At 43.5% G+C, this 16,670-nt stretch overlaps 1 long non-coding RNA gene across 1 annotated transcript; it reads right to left on the bottom strand.

The window, feature by feature from the left end:
- Nucleotides 1–13,267: 13,267 nt before the first annotated feature.
- LOC123107695 (uncharacterized) lies at nt 13,268–16,326 on the bottom strand. Its single transcript, XR_006451728.1, has 2 exons — nt 13,603–16,326; nt 13,268–13,478 (listed from the first exon to the last, which is right to left on the bottom strand). It is a non-coding gene; the product is annotated as an uncharacterized lncRNA (long non-coding RNA).
- Nucleotides 16,327–16,670: the final 344 nt, after the last annotated feature.

Consider the following 16,670-nt stretch of genomic DNA (forward strand, 5'->3'; position numbering starts at 1 on the left):
ATGAAACTTTTGCTCTAATTGCGACCATAAGAGAATTGAGCCATGTGGTATAGGAGCAAACCATCAAAATGCGGTGCCAGTTAAAGACAAGGAAAATAAACGCACTTTCAACTCTTCTATGGAACCTGCTTCACCCAATTGTGCTAGATACTGACTCACATGCTCTGTAACATCCCAAATTTTCAATTTGGAATGTTATACATAGATCATCATTGCATATCATATTTTGTTGCATCTTTGGCTCGATCCTAGAAATTCTATGCAACTCAAGGACCCTCGGAGAGAGTTGGGGATTTTGTTATTTTCATATTTGAGTTTTTCTCAAATTTTGAAAATAGGATCATTGATTTTGTTTATTTTATCTTCAATTATTTCTACTACCAAATATTTAGAGAGGGAATAAAATGTCTTTCCCAAAATAAAGAAATAATGAAGATTTAATAAAAAAATCAAATAAGTTTTATTTTGGAAGTTTTTCGCCTTTTATTTGAATTTAGGAAAAATGTGCGTTTTTCAAAATTGCACTTAGGCCCCAAATAAATGTTCATCTTGTCCGTCTTAATTTTAGAAGCCGGGGAAAATTTATTTCGGGATTTTTGGAGTCCGTTTAGTATTTCTTTTTATTTTTCTTCTGCGCGGAATTATTTATAAAAAAAACGCAACCGACCTACGGGCCGTGCCCGAGCGGGACTCCGCCCGGGGGCACCTTTCAATAGTGCCGCCCCGAGCCCCCCCGAGGCCCAGCCGCCCGCCCCACCAGCCCGCAGCCGCCGCCGGCCCACTTCGCCGAAAACCTAGCCGCCAGCCGCGCTGCGCCGCCGGAGCGCCGCCGCCAGCCGCCGCCGCGGAGCCGCCGACTTCGCCGGAGCCGCCGCCGCCGCCAGCCGACCCCGCCGCCTGAGGTTCACCGCCGCCTCGATTCGCGTGTCGCCGGTTTTTTTATTAAAAAAAACCTAGCGGTTTTTTCTTCGTTTTTTTCGGTTTATTTTTTTAGATCGGTTTTATTTTTCGGTTCGATTAAATAGCGAGTGTTCGCTCGTTCGTTCGTTTTAACGGACGTATTCGTCAGATCTGTTTAGTCAACGAACGTTCGTTCGTCAGCCTGTTCGTCGTTTTTCTTTTTTCTCGGATTTAATCCGCGATTTTTCTGATCGCGATTCCTGATCCGATTTTCGTTTTAGTATAACTTTTCACTCGTTTATCGGAATCAGGCGATTCAAGCGCCTGGAGTTTCGTCTCGAAACCCTCTTTCGGAATAATCAACTTAAACAAGTTTTTGCTTCTGTAAAATTTGACTTAGATTCAGATTAGTAAAATGAAGTTGTTTTCTTTCGCCGTTTGATTTTCGTTGCTTTGTTTGATTTGGTTCTTTTTGCAAACCGGAGTTCTTAAGTTGAACATTCTGGTTGGATCTTTTATTCGAGTTTTACCAGTGCATTAGATGAGTACTTATTGTATGTTTGTTTGTTTGTTTGTTTGTCTGCGATAGAATACCCGGAGTGCGCCGCCTGTTACTTCGAGTCTCTAGGTTTTGCGGATCATCAGCAAGGCAAGTAACACTTTGATCATACCTTTTCTCATACCCAGTTTTTATGCATTAGACCAATCCTCAAACAATTGCATGATTAGGATCTAATTAAATTGTGGGATGGGAAGTAGATGAGGTAGTACCTATTACCTGTTTTATTTTCAAACCCCTGGGAGTTACTTCTACGTTTGCTTATTATGCCATGCTATGCTAGTAGACGTGGATTGGGTGAGTGTATCCATGACAGATGTGAGATTGTTAATCAATGGTTTATTTAAGGTGGCAACTTAAACACACATCTGGGTGGATTGAGGCACCTGGTTTCTATCAGGACTTGCCTGTATTTCTTCGGACCGCCACCCAGGCTCAAAGGGATCATGAGATTATTCAAACTAGAAACTTCCGTGTGCAGCCACAAGCCATTATGGGCTCTGGCATAGTTGACTAAGTCGTGCGAACTCTTACGGGTAGACTAGCAGATGTAGGGGAAAGTAGGTGTACCGGTCTACCCACATGTAAGGTGCTAGTGCTTCCGAAAGACTATGTCTCGGTCATCCGTTTCTCAAACACCATGTAGTGCGAGGAATCAAACGGAGGCGATCGAGTCTTGTGGGGAAAAGTGCGCAAACCTCTGCAGAGTGTACAAACTAATCATGATTAGCCGTGTCCCCGGTTATGGACGTTTTGAGTATCTAGTACCTGGATATCATGTGAATCTCATCATGTTACTTTAATCTAATATTGTTGGGTTTGATGAGTACTTTTAATTGGGATTGAGAATGCTGTCAACCATTCTCAATGTTTAACAACCACCATGATAGTTAATTAAATTTATTCCTTTGCAGTAGGGAAAAATTGGCTTTATGCAAAACTGTAACCATAGAGCTTTTACACCAGCCAAATTGCATGTAGTGTAGCTTATTCCATTGTTATTCTCTATGTGTTACTTTGCCAGCATATTCCATGTGCTGACCCGTTTTCGGGCTGCAACGTTTCATGTTGCAGACTTTTCAGACGACGAGTAAGGTGCTTTTAGGTCGTGGTTCTATACTCAGTGATGCCGTTGGAGTTGATGGACTCGCTTATCTTCCAAGCCTTCCGCTGTTATCGTTTTTAGATGGCCTTAAGCCATATTTATTTCAATAAGTTCTCTTTTGAGACATTCGATGTAATAAGTGTGTGGTTGCTACTCTGTTATAAATCCTCCAAGTACTGTGTGGTGTCAGCATTACTGATCCAGGGATGACACTGAGCACAGAGATCAGACTGGTTGAGGTCTGGTCGCTACAAGGTGGTATCAGAGCACACGCTGACTGTAGGACACGGCCACTAAGCTAAAGCCCTAGATCACTACTCTTTCTTCTCATTTCTGATTCCTCATCTTTTCTATTCCTTAGGATGGCGGATGCAAGGATCAAGTTCGCACAACCAGATGAGAATTCACCTTTTGGATGTCACTTGAAGGAAGCCACTAGATACCTGAACATAGGAGTACCAAGCTTCACCGGTACTTTCAACGCCACTTTACCCGAAGAGGAGCGCTGGAGGATTCAAGTCAACATTCCAGGAAGGACATTTGCGCCAGTCACGGAGCCAATAGAGTTTACCTTTGATGTACCAACATGGAGCCTAGGAAAAAGCATGGCAGCTCACATCGCCATGGGACGGATTGGAGAAGTTTACCACAACGACCTCAAGAATACTATCTACCAGATTTGTGGGCGCCGAGATGAGCATTGGGAGATGATCACCACCAGGAGGGACAGATCAATCGCAGCTTATATTCAGGAGTTAAACCAACACATCCGACGCCAGGAGAATCAAATGTGCGCAGATATGGAGGAACTACAGAAGGCTATGACCAGGATCAAGGAGCTAGAAGCAGAACTCAAGGCTACACGTAAAGACTATATGGAAGAAATCGTCGCTCTAGTAAGACAGAACGGTGACCTTAAGGAGAAGATTGGAGTATTCATGGGAGGATCAGCACCCAGAGAGGAAGAGGATGAACCTACTTGCCCAGATAATTATATCATCATCGACGACACCGACTCGGATCCCGACGACAGCGATGATGACTATGTTGATGAAGCTGGAGCAGATATCATGGAATCTTCATCGGAGCAGTTTTTCTAGTTGACCACCATAACAGTAGTAGAATTTTCCACCATTTAATTAGTTTTAGTCCAAGCACTTTTGTAACGATAGTTAGACCGTCGTATGCCCTTGTTTGAATTGTTTGGAATGATATTGTGTGTTTTGTCTCATGTGCATATGGGTAGTGTTATCCCACTAGACCTCATTCTATTCTAAACTCTCCCCTTTAAACCCTCAGATGCCTCCGAGACGCGACCCCGAGTTTGTTTTTCCGCCAGAGATCACTCAGTTGATTCAGCAGCAGAATACCTTGATTCAAACATTGGTACAGAACCAAGGCAACAACAACAACAACCCACCACCACCACCACCTGTTGACCATCTGGCACGTTTCTTAAGGTTGAATCCGCCGGTGTTTTCCAGTAGCACCGAGCCGATAGTAGCAGATGATTGGCTCCGTAAGATAGGGAGGGAGTTGACCACTGCAGGATGCACGGATGGAGAAAAGGTGAAGTTTGCCGCACATCAGCTTGACGGACCCGCAGCAGCATGGTGGGAGAATTTTACAGCCACTTACCCTGTAGACACTGTCACATGGAATCAGTTTCAGCAAGCTTTTCGTACTGCCCATGTTTCAGCAGGAGCTATGGCCATGAAGAAGCGTGAGTTTCGCAACTTACGCCAAGGAGGACGGACAGTTGGCCAGTATGTGGATGATTTTAGTAAGCTAGCACGTTATGCCCCAGATGACGTTGCTACGGATGCAGCTAAGCAGGAGAAGTTTCTAGAAGGACTGAATGATGAGCTGAGCATGCAGTTGATGGTAGCCACTTTCAATAACTACCAGGAGTTAGTAGATCGTGCTCTTATGATTGAGGGGAAGCAGCAGCAGATTGACAATCGTAAGAGGAAGTATGCACAGGGGAAGTACAATTCTGGAGCTCAGCAGAAGCCACGTTTTACCCCAAAGTCAGGGGGACATTTTCAGCATACTCATGGAGGAGGTAGCTCGCACAATCATAATGGTGCAAAGAATGGAAACGGGAATGGAGGAAGCAATGGACAAAGCCGCACCAACCCGTCAACACCATCCAAGGCAGACCTGAGTCATATCACTTGTTATAAGTGCCGTAAGACTGGGCATTATGCAAATGATTGCCCAGAAGCTCAAAATGGAAATGGCAATGGAAGCTCAGGAAAGAAGCCGAACCCTTTCAACAGGGGGCAAGTGAACCACGTTACTGTGGAGGAGGTTGAAGCTCAGCCAGACGCAGTAATAGGTAAGTTTTTGGTTAAGGCATTTACTGCAGTTGTTCTTTTTGATACTGGTGCATCGCATTCATACATATCAAGGGGATTTGTGAATAAGTTTAGCCTGCCCACTAAGACTCTTAAGACACCTATGCTAGTGAGTTCACCGGGAGCTGAGTTTATGGTCAGTCAAGGATGCTTTCAGGTGCCATTAAGTATAGGAAGGCATGTTTTCCCAACGGATTTAATTATATTGGAATCCCAAGGTTTGGATGTAATTCTTGGTATGGATTGGCTGTCAATGTATGGAGGGAACATTGATTGCGCCAGTAAGTCGATTTTGCTTACGACACCAGAAGGAAGAAAAATCAAGTATGTATCACGGCATGAGCCAAGAAGAGCACATGTAAATTCCTTATCAGGAGTTGTGCAGGAGGAAGTACCAGTGGTAAGGGATTTCCCCGATGTATTTCCAGAAGAGTTGCCAGGCATGCCACCGGATAGGGACATTGAGTTCTTAATTGAACTACTGCCAGGCACTGGACCTATATCCAAGAGACCGTACAGGATGCCAGCCCAAGATTTGGAGGAAATTAAGAAGCAGATCAAGGAGTTGTTGGATAAAGGTTTTATTCGCCCAAGTTCTTCGCCTTGGGGATCGCCAGTACTTCTGGTGGAAAAGAAGGATGGATCGTTAAGAATGGTTGTCGATTATCGCGGATTGAATGAAGTAACCATCAAGAACAAGTACCCACTACCAATGATCAATGATCTGTTTGATCGGTTGCAAGGAGCTAAGGTGTTTTCCAAGATCGATTTGCGATCAGGATACCATCAGTTGAAGATTCGGGAGCAAGATATACCGAAGACGGCTTTTACCACCAGGTATGGGCTGTATGAGTATACCGTTATGTCATTTGGTCTGACTAACGCCCCAGCCTATTTTATGAACATGATGAACAAGGTGTTTATGGAGTTTTTGGATAAGTTCGTCGTAGTGTTCATTGATGATATTTTGGTTTACTCGAAGAATGAAGAGGAACATAAGGAACACTTGCGTTTGGTACTCGAGAAGCTCAGAGAACATCAGCTATACGCCAAGTTCAGCAAGTGTGAGTTTTGGTTGAAGGAAGTTGGATTTCTCGGACATGTTATATCCGGAGAAGGTATTGCCGTAGACCCCACTAAAGTTGTCACTGTGACAAACTGGGAAGCACCAACAACAGTTGGAGAGATCAGAAGTTTCCTTGGACTCGCAGGATACTACCGGAGATTTATTGAGAATTTCTCGAAGATTGCGAAGCCTATGACAGAGTTGTTGAAGAAGGATACTAAGTTCTTTTGGACTGAGGAGTGTGAGGCTAGTTTCCAGGAGTTGAAGAAACGTTTGGTTACCTCACCAGTATTAATTCTGCCAGATCAGACTAAGGATTATGAAGTGTATTGCGACGCTTCACGTCGAGGACTTGGAGCAGTGCTTATGCAGGAGGGAAGAGTTGTTTCGTATGCTTCACGACAGCTTAAGCCTCATGAGTTGAATTATGCTACTCATGATTTGGAATTAGCAGCCGTAGTGCACGCACTGAAAACATGGAGACATTTTCTCATTGGAAATCATTGTGAGGTGTACACGGATCATAAGAGTTTGAAGTACATCTTCACGCAGAAGGAGTTAAATCTCAGGCAGAGGAGATGGTTGGAGCTTATTAAGGATTATGATATGAGATTGCATTATCACCCCGGGAAGGCTAACGTTGTAGCAGACGCGTTGAGCCGTAAGAGCCACGTCAATACACTAATGATGGGAGGAATACCCAAGGAGTTAGCCGAGGATCTTCATGATCTATGTTTGGAAATAGTTCCGAGAGGCTATGTAGCAGCAATGGAGATTCAGTCTACATTGATGGATAAAATCAGAGAAGCTCAAAAGACAGATAAGGAAGTTGCCTCTATAAAGGAGAAAATGAACGAAGGAAAGGCTAAGGGATTTCGTGAGGATGAGTACGATACCCTACGATTTGAGGACCGTGTTTATGTGCCCAATGACCCGGAGATCAGGAGGTTGATTCTGCAAGAGGCACATGATTCACCATATTCGATTCACCCCGGGAATACCAAGATGTATTTGGATTTGAAGGAAACTTTCTGGTGGACCGGAATGAAGAAGGATATTGCAGAGTATGTAGCAGTTTGTGATGTATGTCAGAGGGTGAAGGCAGAACATCAAAAGCCAGCCGGATTGTTGCAGCCATTGCCTATACCCGAATGGAAGTGGGACAAACTAGGCATGGATTTCATCACGGGATTGCCCAGGACTCGTTCAGGCTATGACTCGATTTGGGTTGTAGTCGATCGTTTGACGAAGGTAGCTCATTTCATTCCAGTAAAGACTACCTACAGCGGTGCCAAATTGGCTAAGATATACATGACAAGGATTGTATGTTTGCATGGAGTTCCGAGGAGTATCGTATCAGATAGAGGAACCCAATTCACCTCGAAGTTCTGGAAGCAATTGCACGAAACATTGGGAACCAGGCTGGAGTTTAGCACAGCTTTCCATCCGCAGACAGATGGACAGACCGAGAGAGTCAATCAGATTTTGGAGGATATGCTTAGAGCTTGTGTGTTGGATTATGGATCTAGTTGGGATGACAACTTGCCATACGCGGAGTTTTCTTACAACAACAGTTATCAATCCAGTTTGAAGATGGCCCCTTTCGAAGCCTTGTACGGAAGGAGGTGCAGAACCCCATTGTTGTGGGATGAGGTTGGAGACCGCCAGTTGTTTGGACCGGATTTGATTAAGGAGTCTGAACAGAAAGTAAAGTTGATCCGCGACAGGCTCAAGGTAGCTCAGTCAAGGCAGAAGAGCTATGCAGATTCAAAACGCAAGGAGACAGAACACGAAGTCGGAGACAGAGTTTATCTTCGAGTATCTCCGCTACGAGGAGTTAAGCGCTTTGGAGTTAAAGGAAAGTTAGCACCACGTTTTGTGGGGCCATACAAGGTTTTGGAACGCATGGGAGAAGTAGCGTACAAGTTGGAATTACCTGAGGGATTGTCAGGAGTTCACGATGTGTTCCATGTTTCACAGTTGAAGAAGTGTCACGCAGAAATAGCCGATATACCACTGAGAGATACTGTGCCACTGGAAGCAATTCAGTTGAAGGATGATTTGACTTATGAGGAGAAACCAGTTAGAATTCTGGATTATGCCAGTCGAGTTACCCGCAGTAAGGTTATCAAGTTTTGCAAAGTTCAGTGGAGCCACCACACCGAGGAGGAAGCCACCTGGGAGCGAGAGGAAGATCTGCTCAAGGACCACCCTCACCTATTTGCTAGCCAACCCGAATCTCGAGGGCGAGATTCATCTTAAGGGGGGTAGGTTTGTAACATCCCAAATTTTCAATTTGGAATGTTATACATAGATCATCATTGCATATCATATTTTGTTGCATCTTTGGCTCGATCCTAGAAATTCTATGCAACTCAAGGACCCTCGGAGAGAGTTGGGGATTTCGTTATTTTCTTATTTGAGTTTTTCTCAAATTTTGAAAATAGGATCATTGATTTTATTTATTTTATCTTCAATTATTTCTACTACCAAATATTCAGAGAGGGAATAAAATGAATTTCCCAAAATAAAGAAATAATGAAGATTTAATAAAAAAAATCAAATAAGTTTTATTTTGGAAGTTTTTGGTCTTTTATTTGAATTTAGGAAAAATGTGCGTTTTTCAAAATTGCACTTAGGCCCCAAATAAATGTTCATCTTGTCCGGCTTGATTTTAGAAGCCGGGGAAAATTTATTTCGGGATTTTTGGAGTCCGTTTAGTATTTCTTTTTATTTTTCTTCTGCGTGGAATTATTTAAAAAAAACGCAACCGACCTACGGGCCGTGCCCGAGCGGGACTCCGCCCGGGGGCGCCTTTAAATAGCGCCGCCCCGAGCCCCCCCCAGGCCCAGCCGCACGCCCGCCAGCCCGCAGCCGCTGCCGGCCCACTTCACCGAAACCCTAGCCGCCAGCCGCGCCGCGTCGCCGCCAGATCCGCCGCCGCCGCCGCGCCGCTCCGCTGCCAGCCGCCGGAGCCGCCGGAGCCGCCCCCGCCGCCAGCCGACCCCGCCGCCCGAGGTTCGCCGCCGCCTCGATTCGCGTGTCGCCGGTTTTTTTATTAAAAAAACGAGCTGTTTTTTCTTCGTTTTTTTGTTTTTTCGGTTTATTTTTTTAGATCGGTTTTATTTTTCGGTTCGGTTAAATAGCGAGCGTTCGCTCATTCATTCATTTTAACGAACGTATTCGTCAGATATGTTTAGTCAATGAACGTTCGTTCGTCAGTCTGTTCGTCATTTTTCTTTTTTCTCGGATTTAATCCGCGATTTTTCTGATCGCGATTCCTGATCCGATTTTCGTTTTAGTATAACTTTTCGCTCGTTTATTGGAATCAGGCGATTCAAGCGCCTGGAGTTTCGTCTCGGAACCCTCTTTCCGAATAATCAACTTAAACAAGTTTTTGCTTCTGTAAAATTTGACTTAGATTCATATTAGTAAAACAAAGTTATTTTCTTTCGCCGTTTGATTTTTGTTGCTTTGTTTGATTTGGTTCTTTTTGCAAACCGGAGTTCTTAAGTTGAACATTCTGGTTGGATCTTTTATTCGAGTTTTACCAGTGCATTAGATGAGTACTTATTGTATGTTTGTTTGTTTGTTTGTCTGCGATAGAATACTCGGAGTGCGCCTGTTACTTCGAGTCTCTAGGTTTTGCGGATCATCAGCAAGGCAAGTAACACTTTGATCATACCTTTTCTACTACCCAATTTTTATGCATTAGACCAATCCTCAAACAATTGCATGATTAGGATCTAATTAAATTGTGGGATGGAAAGTAGATGAGGTAGTACCTATTACCTGTTTTATTTTCAAACCCCTGGGAGTTACTTCTACGTTTGCTTATTATGCCATGCTATGCTAGTAGACGTGGATTGGGTGAGTGTATCCATGACAGATGTGAGATTGTTAATCAATGGTTTATTTAAGCTGGCAACTTAAACACACATCTGGGTGGATTGAGGCACCTGGTTTCTATCAAGACTTGCCTGTATTTCTTCGGACCGCCACCCAGGCTCAAAGGGATCATGAGATTATTCAAACTAGAAACTTCCGTGTGCAGCCACAAGCCATTATGGGCTCTGGCATAGTTGATTAAGTCGTGCGAACTCTTACGGGTAGACTAGCAGATGTAGGGGAAAGTAGGTGTACCGGTCTACCCACATGTAAGGTGCTAGTGCTTCCGAAAGACTATGTCTCGGTCATCCGTTTCTCAAACACCATGTAGTGCGAGGAATCAAACGGAGGCGATCGAGTCTTGTGGGGAAAAGTGCGCAAACCTCTGCAGAGTGTACAAACTAATCATGATTAGCCGTGTCCCCGGTTATGGACGTTTTGAGTATCTAGTACCTGGATATCATGTGAATCTCATCATGTTACTTTAATCTAATATTGTTGGGTTTGATGAGTACTTTTAATTGGGATTGAGAATGCTGTCAACCATTCTCAATGTTTAACAACCACCATGATAGTTAATTAAATTTATTCCTTTGCAGTAGGGAAAAATTGGCTTTATGCAAAACTGTAACCATAGAGCTTTTACACCAGCCAAATTGCATGTAGTGTAGCTTATTCCATTGTTATTCTCTATGTGTTACCTTTGCCAGCATATTCCATGTGCTAACCCATTTTTGGGCTGCAACATTTCATGTTGCAGACTTTTCAGACGACGAGTAAGGTGCTTTTAGGTCGTGGTTCTATACTCAGTGATGCCGTTGGAGTTGATGGACTCGCTTATCTTCCAAGACTTCCGCTGTTATCGTTTTTAGATGGCCTTAAGCCGTATTTATTTCAATAAGTTCTCTTTTGAGACATTTGATGTAATAAGTGTGTGGTTGCTACTCTGTTATAAATCCTCCAAGTACTGTGTGGTGTCAGCATTACTGATCCAGGGATGACACTGAGCACAGAGATCAGACTGGTTGAGGTCTGGTCGCTACATGCTCCCAAGTTGTTTTCGTACCCTCACCATTAAATTTAATAAAATTAGGAACCTTATAACCTTGAGGGTAAGAAATTGCATCGAAATGTTCAGGATAAGGCTTTTGATACACACGACTCTTTACTTTCGGCTCGTTTCTGAAAGTTTCTAGAAACATCTTATGCAAATCCTCCCTTAATTTAGCTAAAATTGGACCCGAGGTAGATGAAGATGTTTGTGGCAATGGCATAGGAGCAACCTGAGTACTAGCTATTGGTGCAACTTGTGGGATGGGCGCCGAACCATAATTCGGCGGAAGACCAAACATGCTTGCGCCTATGGGTAGTGTGACAAAGTGATTCGGCGTTGACGCCGAATTGGGCACACTCATAATAGAATTAGGGTATGTAGGTGCAGCCACAAGCTGGTTGGTTTCAGTAGGGTAAAAACTCAACGGCATATTATATTGTTGTTGCATAGGTGGTGCCGATGAAATATGCAAAATTGGACCAGGTTTCTCACATATACCAACAGTACCACTAGATGATGGCGGCATATTTTTATGAGCATTAGCACTAGCCACAAAAGAGTTGTATGCCATCACATTACCCTTACTAACGAGACTTTCAATCACAGCCACTTGCTCTGGAGAAAAAACTTTACTCACAGTGATTACATCTTGTTCGTCGATGAGGGGAGGAAAATTGACGTTTCCAACCGGAGTGATGTTGCCTTGACGGTCCTTCTTGAAACTTGAAAGAAACACTTCTAAATCCTCCTCCTCGCGCTTCTTCTTGAGCGCCTCAAAAGCCTCTTCACGCTGCTTCTTGCACGCTTTGTAGGCTTGGCGATGTTCATCCGATAGTTCATCAAGACCGGGCTTAATGATGTTATCGGCGTCAACTTCTGAGGGCTTGGGGAGATTAGACATGGTTGATGATGATTCTTGATATTTCGTCCTCAGCGGAGTCGCCAAAAAGTGTGTTTGCACATGAACACATCACCGTGTAGCTCCAACGCCGAGGGTGATGCACCGCAGCTCACGACGAAGGAGGCCCGTCCGGAAGCGTGGTACACAAGCAATCCGGCGGGCGCTTTTGAGCACTCGAAACCCCACACGCCCGGGCAGGATCCCGTCTGGACGCGCGGCGGCAATGGGCTGCCCTAGGTCGGTTCGTCCGCCCCTAGAGCCTCGAGGATCGCTTCCCTTCAACACGAAGAACGAACGAAGAACGAGAGAGAAAGAACAAGGGAGGGGTGTAAAACTAGGGTAAAAAGTAGATGAGTTTTGTGATTGTGTGTTGTTGTTCATTCGGCCGTCACCTCTTATCTATATAAAAGGCGGATGGACTTCTCGTACAAGAAAAGTGTTGGAACTAATCGAGACACAAATCGAGAGAGACAACAATGAATCGAACTTCTCTTTATTGATAATGATTGTACACTTATATACAAAGGGAACAGACGCCTCAGAGGGATGCGACCGCCTCAGAGGGAACAGACGCCTCAGAGGGATTAGACATGTCAGAGGGACTATTCCCGACCCCCGGCCCGGATGATCCGGCCTAGCCCAGTTTTCTGACAGCAGTTTACTGTTTTGACTCTAGAATCCACATATGACCTTGGATTTGGACGTTTTTTATATCCAAATCAACCGTCTCGACGAGACGCACAACTTTCATGTTGAACACTGTTTGATGTGAGGCCATCTTGAAGGTATTTCGGGAAGTTTTCTAAAGTCTGTAGCAAAAAAAGTTGTCCGGACGTTCAGACTCATATCCGGATTATCCGGGCCTTACCCGGATGATCTGGGTGCCATCCGGATGATCTGGCTTCACAGGACCCGAAATTTATGGTTCTGTTAATTTATCCGGATGATAGCCCGGACGTTCGGGTCATTCATCCGGCTGAAGGCCGGATGGTCCGGATCCCGGCCCGGATGATCCGGCCAAATACTGTTGCAGTCCACTGTTTTGCCTGTAACTTTTGCATACGACCTCGGATGGGGATGGTTTTTATATAAAAATCGTCCGTTTTGACGAGACGAGGAACTTTGCAGTTGAAGACTTTCTCACCAGAGGCCATCTTAATAAGGTTTCATGCCATTTTCTATTCTGATGTCAACACGGGTATCTCCGAAATTGTCATATCTTTTGCACCTGAGCTTCGTTTTGCACCATCTTCATATCTACTGGATCATCGATGGCGCGCGTTGCTGCGCTCGTCTATTTTGACTCATACTCCCTCCATTCTAAAATAAGTGTCTCAACATTGTACTAACTTTAGTATAAAATTGTATTAAACTTAAGACACTTTGGACGGAGGGAGTACTTGTTAGTGATATGAAGCAACCTGTGCACATTTATTTGTATAATACATTTTCAATTCTGCAATTTAAATGATTTGTATCCATCTATATGCATGATGTAGGATTCTGAAATGTGGATACATCAAACACAATAAGAAATAAAAAATTAGGTCATCCACAAGTTTTTCATAGTTGCTTAGCATCAATCGGCAAGATAACTTGGAATAAAGGGTACAGTGAAGTTGTCCGTCTCGTACCATGAAGGTTCCTGCAAAATTATATGTTTGACTTAGCTCATAAGGAGTTGTTTAATGAATAAGATTTGTTGAGCAAACAAAAAAAAGTTGATATGAGAAAGCATGGATTAGCTTATACAAAAATATGGGGCTGACCTACAAATGTGTAAGCAACTTAAGAAGAACAGTCTTGCTCTCTTTCTCCCACATTCTCCAATAGACAAACGTCACCCACAGAACTCTGCAAAACAGGAGGACAAAAAGATAGGATGAAGGATCATATGCTAATGAAAGCTGTTGTAGGGCACATAAATAAACTTTAAATGGAAAGTCTCGTGTTTTAAGGATATGAAGTTAAACATAATTTCTGTTATGCCGAGTAATGAGTGCATACAATGGTTTTATTTTCATCAAAGTAACTACATAATCTTTGACATGATTCAGTTCACAGAAAACAAACATTGGTCTATTTGTATGCCTTCCCCGAAGATTGACATTTTAACATTGAAAACATTCATTACTAAAATCTAGACAGTTACTCTATTGAAAGCATAGAAGAAACCTTCAGTGAGATAATGTGTTATTACTTATTAGGCTAAAGGGACGATGAAACACATCATCACCTAAATCGAATTAACTGGTTATCTTAGGATTAAATCTCACATTATCAAGCAATGTTATTATATAAAGTTATCTTTAACCAAAGGGGGGCTCATATTGGTCATAAATTATAGACAACACATAATCCTTTTTCAACTGTATTCTTATAATATCCTAACAAATTCAGTGTGATTAACTTATTAATTTTATTGCTTTTGCACTGACTTTGCGTGGATTGATGTTCATCGGCGCGCAATGGAGCAAGACAGCTCCAGCATCATCTCCACTTGCCTCGACCTGGATGAATGCTTTGTAATACCGGTACAAAAACATGCGAAAAGTATAAGAACAGAAAGACAGATATAGTTGGAACTAATTAAATGCCCTTACCAACACTACTCTTATGACCTCTCAGATCAATCCTTTGAAGCAGAAATACTATAGATGGCGCAAAGGCTGAAGCTAATTATCAACAATTGGAAAATGTGCTTGCATGTTGCACTAATATTGAACATTATCCACAATATATAAATTATCTTGATGCGATGGAATGGTATGCTAGCCTGCAAGCGCTACCTAAATCCAGCTTATCAAATCTCAAATAAAATAATTTATCAACAATCATGCACAAAGAAAGTTCTCATATAAAATTCCAAATTTACACAAATGATCAGTTTTGCTAAAAAAAACACAATCTAGCATACTCTAGAGCAGCAAACATTCAATAATCCATTCCTTTTTGCAACATCTGGACAAAGAGTAGATACCATTTGGTCAGATAGGAAAAGAATTAAGAGGGTGTGGGAACAACTGCATGAACATGTGTTGTTTTTGCATCTGGCTTCACACTTGTAGGTCACTTCTCTGTGCATAACCTCTTTCTTAAGGGTGGAATGATAAACCTATTTTTTAAGATGAAGCTTAATTAGTTATAGCCTTATAGGAATGGGCAAGGAAAAGCAGTACCTATGAAGAGCAGTGTCATGGAGGATGGGCTGGTTACTAAAATAAACACAATCAGGCCATACTGCCACAATTACAAATCTCGACAGGTCCAAAATTTATACTCTCATGCAGTTGTGCAAAGCACCAAAACCCTTAATTTACTACTTAAAAACCTTTTTTTACTGTATCTCTGGTTTCATGACGATTTCCCTGATTTCGTTCTGATCCGGATATCGTAATGGCCTACTCTTATACCTTGTCTCTTCTTCTCGGTCGTGATTTTTATTTAGCCATACCTGCAAGAATCGTTATACAACAATAATAATAGATGGACAACAAAGTGTACATTAAATACTCCCTCCAACCCAAAAAACCACAACACTTCTGTTTGGATCGGAGGGAGTAGTTTATAAGCACCACAAGAAAAAGGTTCATTCTACTCGGTGCTAACTGCTAACTGCTTTTTGTTTTGTTTCTTTGCCTGTACTTTGCATACATGACACCCTCCTATAAACAGGGCCACTATCTTGCCATAGGAGCAAAGCAATCGAGGTAATTCCTAGAATTTGCATCTGCCTGAAGACACGGTTCATCGTAAGCTCAAAGAAAGCTGCATTTTCTAGACATTTGAGACGGTACCAGACGAATTTCTCAAGGTTGTTTTTTTTCTTCCAAAATCAAGACACATATATGACAAAGGAGGCAAAGTCTGTTTTGTGCGCAGATTAAGTGAATCCTCAGAACCGCAGGCTGAGGAACAGACGAACAGCTGGTCAAACAAATCTAGCCCAAAAAGACTATAGCCAAGGACAAAGTAAAGGGATAGAAGGAGCACCTCTCGCGCTTGTAGTAGAGGACAACCTGCAGGTAGAAGATGAAGGTCCAGAAAAGAAGGCGATCCACCCGATTACCTGATGGAGTACCTTCAGCCACACCGAGTTCCACGACGCCGACGGCCCCCAAAACTCAACGTTGCTACTGTCGCTCACCACCGCATGGCTATGTGCCCGGAGCGTGGAAGAGCTGGCAGCAGCGAGCCCAATAACTCCAGATAAAGATCGGATACATACCCGTGCTTCAGGGGTGTTGTGCGCCACCGATCTGGGGATGGAGCTCAAGGCCGCCCAGAAAAACAGATGCTCCCTTATGGCCTTTCCGACGAAAGAAAAGATAAGTAGGACATCAACGGCTAAACGGAGACGGAGGCGATGTTCCGATGGGGCGGGCATGGACTACGCCACGAGGAGGTGGAATCCGAACGAAACTACGGTGGCGGCGCAACCTGTGTCGTGGGAGAGAGAGATGCGAGATCCGGGATGGGAATTGAACGAGAGACGAGACGTCTGGGTGGAATCGTAGGAAATGTTCGATGACCGTCCATCTGAGATCGGACGTTCCTTGGTTTAGGCGAACGAGAGGGCCTGGATTTGGTTTCGGGAGAAGCTGCCCACAGGACAATCGGCCCGTGAGAAGCCCATGCGCGGAAGGAGGTGTATCCGACGGCCATGAAGGATCAAGCCACAAAATCTGACGGCAAGGAGCGTAGATGTATGAGAGGACTCGCTTTAGGTGCGGTTATACTGTCCTTAATTTCGATCGTCTTGAAGAGAGCCATCAATTGGTGACATGAACTCATAATTTTAACCTCATCTCATTATAGCCTCAAGTCACTCTTTGCA

This window comes from Triticum aestivum, chromosome 1B (assembly GCF_018294505.1).
Source record: "Triticum aestivum cultivar Chinese Spring chromosome 1B, IWGSC CS RefSeq v2.1, whole genome shotgun sequence".
Taxonomy (NCBI): domain Eukaryota; kingdom Viridiplantae; phylum Streptophyta; class Magnoliopsida; order Poales; family Poaceae; genus Triticum; species Triticum aestivum.